At 42.5% G+C, this 6318-nt stretch overlaps 1 protein-coding gene across 1 annotated transcript in view; it reads right to left on the bottom strand.

Moving 5' to 3' along the window:
• The window catches only part of DSCAM (DS cell adhesion molecule), a 643763-nt gene that overhangs the window by 39773 nt on the left and 597672 nt on the right, over positions 1-6318 (bottom strand). The gene's annotated exons all lie outside the window — the stretch shown is intronic.

The raw sequence follows: 6318 nt of genomic DNA, 5'->3' as shown, positions 1-6318 counted from the left end.
CTTTCTTTCCTTCCTTCCTACTTTCCTTCCTGCCTTCCTTCCTTCCTTCCTTCCTTCCTTCCTTCCTTCCTTCCTTCCTTCCTTCCTTCCTTCCTCCTTTTTCTTCCTTCCTCTTCCCTTCCTTCCTCCCTTTTTTCTTCCTTCCTTCCTTCCTTCCTTCCTTCCTTCCTTCCTTCCTTCCTCCCTTCCTCCCTTCCTTCTCCTTCCTTCCTTCTCTCCCAGTCTTTCTTTCTCTCCCTGCCTCTCCCCTCCTATCCCCTTTCCTGTCCCCCCACCCCGTCCCTTCCTTCCTTTTTTTAATAATTCTTGTTCCACATTTTATGGTTCGAATAGCACTTTTCCTGGTGCATATCAAAGCAAAGCAGACGCTGAATCATTCTTTCTACCTGCCATCTGTTAACATGAGAACCTCATCTCAAGCCGTGTTCTTCTTGCTAAACAGCCTCTTGTGTTGCCTGTCACATTCCCCCCGCCCCCTACCAATTTCAGCTCAATCTGAGATTTAGACTTTGTGACACCTTTCCTAAAGCTCTTTGCTACTCCTACAGATCCATCCTTGTCTCTGCATTCCCCTCTTAATCTTTTGGGTTGGAGCGTGATGGAAAGATATCACCAGGATAGTCTAATGATACTGAAACACAGAAGAAAGGGGTTCTAAAAAATAAGGTTTGGTAACACTCTGAATGTGTAAAGAGGGCTAGCAAATGGTAGCTGGAAGTAAAATTTGGTGATTAGAAGGTAAATGGTTATCTGTCTTCAGAAGAGCATTTGGAAGGTGGGGGTGGAAGTGAAGCCATGAGGATTCAGGAGCTAGTGAGAGGCGATGCATCTGATTATAAAATACCCTTTCAATAATGCAGTGAGGAAAAGCAGTAGAAAGAAGAACAGCAGGTAGAATATATGCAAACAAGAAGGAACATATATTTTTTAATATAGGGAAAGACTGGGAGACAGTGAACATAGAGATAAAAAATGAATACATATTTTCAATGGGAAAAAATAAAATTATAAAGTGGCTGTTGATTCTGTGTTAATATATCTTCTGACCCCATGCTTCATCGATAACTCTTTTAAAGCCAACAATATTGATGGGACCTTCCATTCTGTCTTGACCATTCCCAAGTCTGAAGAAATTTCATGGCAAGAGAACCAGGATAAGCAGCCATGATCTGGGCTCTCCCTCTAGCTCTGTCCTGATATGCGATTTTGGACAAGTTCCCTTGTCGTGTCAGCAAAATAGGGCATAATAATATCAAGCTTATACTCAAGCTATTTGCACTGCTGTGGAGAGACTAATACAAGGCAGTGTAAAGCATTATAGGAGAGGAAGAAGGCAAAAAAGTGGAAAATAGGAGTCCTCTATTGACGAATGCATGATTCAGTTGTTCTTGGGAAGAAGCACCCCTGCTGGGTTACGAATACTACAGCGAGGTCTGGCCCAGTTTCCCTGTTCGTTTTGTAGACCACCGTTCCCACCATGGGTCCGCATGCCTCATGGAGGTTCTCATCCACTGGACAGCGCCACCAAGGGTACAGAAGCCGGGTGCAAGGGCAAGCGTCAAGCGTGGCGGCTGCACCAAGGGAGTTTGAGCTGGCTCCTCGTTTGTGTGCCCACGTGTTTGGCTAAAGAGGAGAAATCCCATTCATAGCTTCACTACCACACTTTTCATTTGTGAAGTTCTAGTTAGACAAAATGGGACAAGCTCAGGTCCATTCTTCCATTGGACAGTGCCCTGCATGCACCCACAAAAACAAGAGTTTGGGGGCAACAAATTTTACCCAGCTTCACTATCTATCAAAAGTTCTTATTTGCAAGCTCCCTCACAATAATTCCTGCTCATCTGTGGCATTGAAATGGTCTCATAAAGTAGCTATTTTCGTAAGGGCTATGAGCCTGCATTTATGTTTTACTAGATGACAAACAGGACTTCCAATCTTTGGCATGCTATGAAAGCTGATCCAAAAGTCATAACTAAATAAATATCCAAAACCCAAAGCCACATATATTTGCAATCTGAGAAAACTGCAAGTATAAACATGGGCCAACTGGAACACCCAGGCGGGACACAGCTCCAGGGCTAAGGCCACTGGCTCCCTCCAGACCGCCCCCTCTCTGTCCCTCATTCCACGGGCTGCTGTTCACTCGTCCCTGCTGCCTTCCCAATGTTCCTTTGCTCTCCACTCTCTGATAATACAGAGGGCTCTGTTTCCTCAAATTTTCCATGGCAAATTTGGTGTTTTGAAAGGTTTTGAAAGAATAGTTTTATTAAGAAATTAAGGTAAAAAAGGGAAAAAAAGAAAGGAAGGAAGGAAGGAAAGAGGGAGGGAAGGAAGGAAGGAAGGAAGCAAAGTATAGAAATAAGGTTTCAGAGCACATGCTTCTGATCCCAAATAAACTGCAATTGGGCATTTATTAGCTTGGTGACGATGATATCTCTTTATTGTTCTTCCTTTAGATTATTAAAATTCCAGCTGACTTTTGGTCTTACAAATGAGGAGAGATTTTAGCTCCTTTGCAGAACAGATGAATGAGATGTCAGAGCTCAGAAAATGATGACAATTCCTCATGTCCCCCCACCCCCTAAACTGTGCCCATGGAGAACCATGAGGCCAGATTCTCTCTGGGAATGGCTTTCTGGAAGTGATCCATTTTTATAATATTAACTCATTTTAATGCATCTTAAAATAACTATGCTTCTGTTTAAAGGAAGAAAGCCATTTTGCCACAGAAGCATGGTCAAATTTTATATCCATGGGTTTTTTATTTATTTTATTTTATTTTTTTTTATTGTCAGCTTATTTGAAGTCCCAGGAGTAGCTCTTAGTGCTGACCTGCACTGGCTGGTGTCAACGTAACTTTGCACCTTTTTTGGGTAGACTCACACTAAAGGAGGGTGTTTTTAGTGATACTGGAAGTTGATTACCTGATGTGGGAATCACATTTTCACAAGGGGGGCTTCTGGGATCATGGGCCCAGCCAGGAATTTGTTCTGTAAACTTGCACCTCAAAAGCTTTAGATGTGGGGGAAAAAAATCAGGACATGATTACATGCAAAAATGTAGCTTCTGGACTCCTGGATAAGGTTACAGATTTTTAAAAAATGAAGCACTTGTAGACAATTTAGACTTAGGAGGTCATCATGTTCTAAAATTAGAAAGGATCTCAGGAAAGGAAAAATATAGGTTGGCTAAATTGCTTGTATCCTATCTCCCTTTTCCTTCCTCCCTCCATCCCATTCTTTCCTCCCTCCCTCCCTCCCTTCCTTCCTTCCTTCCTTCTTTCCTTCCTTCCTTCTTCCTTCCTTCCTTCCTTTCCTCCCTCCCTCCCTCCCTCCCTTCCTTTCCTTCCTTTCCTTCCTTCCTCCCTTCCTTCCTTTCCTCCCTTCCTCCCTCCCTCCCTCCCTTCCTTCCTTCCTTTCCTCCCTCCCTCCCTTCCTTCCTTCCTTCCTTCCTTCCTTCCTTAACTTTAACATAAAAGAGCATGTTATAATCACCTAACTAAGTTGCTTGTCTACATGAGAAAGCATACTTTGCTTATAAACTTTTAGTAGTTTCTATAAGCAAACATGGTCAACAATATGAAGTTGACCTTAAATAGTAACCCCCTAAAGTGTTCATTAGGAACCCCATAATATTTTTCTGTAATCTAAATTTTATTTCCAGTTTTGATCCTGACTGGTGGTTGCTCAAGTAACACTGACATATTATAAGAAGTGCCCTTATTTGGGGGCAGCAAAAATATTTTATGAAGCAACTCTCCTGTCGAATCTGTGAATATATTTGAACTCATTCTAATCCAGGCACATGACCTGTGCCTTATGTGGGTCAGGCTGTGCGTGGGCCATTCTACTAATGAGCTCTATTTAATAGGTAGGCACCTACTACATTAAGCTCTGACTACAGTTTTCCTCTGTGACTGAATTGGAAACATTTTATGTCATTAATTAACATTTCAGGAGCCCTGATGGGCTAAAAGACAGAGATATTTTGGGGGCAAGACCTGGGGCTTCACTAACAACTGCCCACCCCCTCCTAGATAACCCAACTTTGTCCTTTTATGGTACACTTTCTGCAGTTATAGGAAGGTGTCTGTCTCTGTAAGCCTTTTCTTGCTGACACTAAAGTGTTAGATTCTACAGTTCTGGGATGGGGCTTTAGTAATCTTTTTTCCATTTGGGACCTAGTCAAACCTTTGTGATCAAACAGAAATAGTTAAAAAGAACATTTTATGTTGGTTTTAAAAGCAGTTATACTCAGCAGATGGTAGATAATCATTCAAGAATGGTTTGTTGAATCCTATTTCCTTCTGTGTCCACATTCAAACTTGCTGTGATGGAGCAGGTAGAATTGAGTGCCCAATCCTCTGCGTTCTTGCTGTCTGCCCTCTTGTCCGACTCTGGCTTTGGAAGGCTTTACGAAGTGTGTACAAAACGCAAGATTGCAGCTCCTTTTGTACGATGGCAAGCTACTTCTCTGGAACTCTTGACTTCTTGGCATCTTGCATAAATACAGCCTCTTTGCCACAGCACTTATCTTCTTCCTACTGAAACCTTTGTGTTTTTTCTCAGGCACAAAGAAAACAAAACTGTTTCCGGGTAGGGAAAGGCTGTGCTCTCTAATGTGATGTATTGCTTTCTTTACCAAGATCTGCCACAAAGTACTGGTGTCCAGAGGTAGAGATGCCAACAATAAAAATGCCAGTCCCTGGATATTTTCTGTCAGGAGCCCTCGCAAAGCAATTACTAAATTACAAGGTATTGTTAAGAAGGAAAATAAAGGGTGCATGAGCCTGCCATCAGTCCAGCCCTATGCTTTGGGAAGAGCCAGCAGAGTCTTTGGCATCTTTAGAGACTGGGGTGCTTCAATTACAAGCAGCATAGGGCAAATTGAACAATAGCTGGGAAAGAAGGCGTACGCAATAGGGCCGGGGGAGAGCAGAATGATAAATCTGGCAAAGGGTCGTAGAATGCTGGGAAGGAGTGCCTTCATGTTTAATGCACTTTCTGCCAAACCCAGGTGGTCAAATAGAAATGATTAATAAGAAAATTTTACTGTTGGTTTCATAAGATGTGATAGAAACAATTCATAGCCTTTGAAATGCAGCTCTTGAACTTGGTTGTCTACATGCAACAAGGACAGACCGTTGTTGGTCTGTCAGTTATTGACTCCTCAATAACATTGCCCCTAAGGTCCAGAATGTTGGGTTCTGTTTTCTGGGAAACGGTTATAGAAGCATCCTTTTGGTATATTAGCAATGAGCGCTTGTGAAGATAATCCAACACAGCTCCCCTTATGCTGGATTTCTACAAATATTAAGCAATATGTTGCTCTTACAGAGCTCTTAGATGGCTTCCCTGTCTCTCCCCAGTTTGGATTAATTGCTCCCTCTTTTGTGCTTACGTAGGATTTGTTTGAAGCCCGATTTTAGCATTCGTGACATTTTTGTTCTTTTCCTGGTAGGTGCTCATGTGTCTGCCTCCTACACTAAACCCAAAGTTCAGGAGGCTCTTTCTCTTCACCTTGATACATCAGGGCACCAAGAGCAGTGCTTAGGATGTGGGGTTTACTAAGGTAAGTCTGCAAAATTAAGTAAGTGGTTAAAGTGTTTAGAAAAGATATTTCGATGAGATCGATGGTTCATCTGAACTGTGGGGCTACAGGAGATTTAAGTGGAAGGGCTATTAGTGTATAGATGGAGTGCAATGTATTTCAGATATTTTAATTTGTCGGCAAGGTGGAAGCAAATGGATAGGAAAATGTGTTAGGGTCACATAAAGAGGGATGTTTTTCAGAAGCACAGAGTGGAGAAAATATCACCATCTTCTGCTGCTCTAATTGGATTACAGTCAAATGAAGCATTTGTGGAAGAGGTCAGCGTTTTCCATGTGCATCAGCGCTGTCTGGGGCTGTCACAGATATGTACTGGGGTTAGTGCTACTTGTTCCGCAGGTGTGACTTTGAGGAATAAGCAGTCCACACTGGAGTGACATTAAAATGAGAACATCGTGTCCATGCATTTTATCAAAAAAGTGGCCTGGTTAAATACGCTGACAGATGACAAGCAAAAGACTCGGATACTCTTCTTGTATGGGGTTGCATGTTTGAAAGGGCTCGCTGTCCTCACACCGCAGAGCAAGGGTGAGGAAAGGTCCTTGGCCAGAAGCTGGAAATAGCTTTGTCACCAGGACCTCCCAGATCTGGACAGTGTAATAATGGTGACTGCTAACAATGGCTTGCGTTTGCCCTAGGTTCTTGTTTTCTTTCCATGGCTTTTTTTGTTTTGTTGTTTTTTTTAGTTAGAGTGAAACTCTTACACTG

The sequence above is a fragment of the Crocuta crocuta genome, unplaced genomic scaffold (assembly GCF_008692635.1).
Source record: "Crocuta crocuta isolate KB4526 unplaced genomic scaffold, BGI_CrCroc_1.0 scaffold84, whole genome shotgun sequence".
NCBI classification, from domain to species: domain Eukaryota; kingdom Metazoa; phylum Chordata; class Mammalia; order Carnivora; family Hyaenidae; genus Crocuta; species Crocuta crocuta.
The sequence above is the reverse complement of the archived record's forward strand: the minus strand, read 5'-3'. Positions and strand labels throughout refer to the sequence as shown.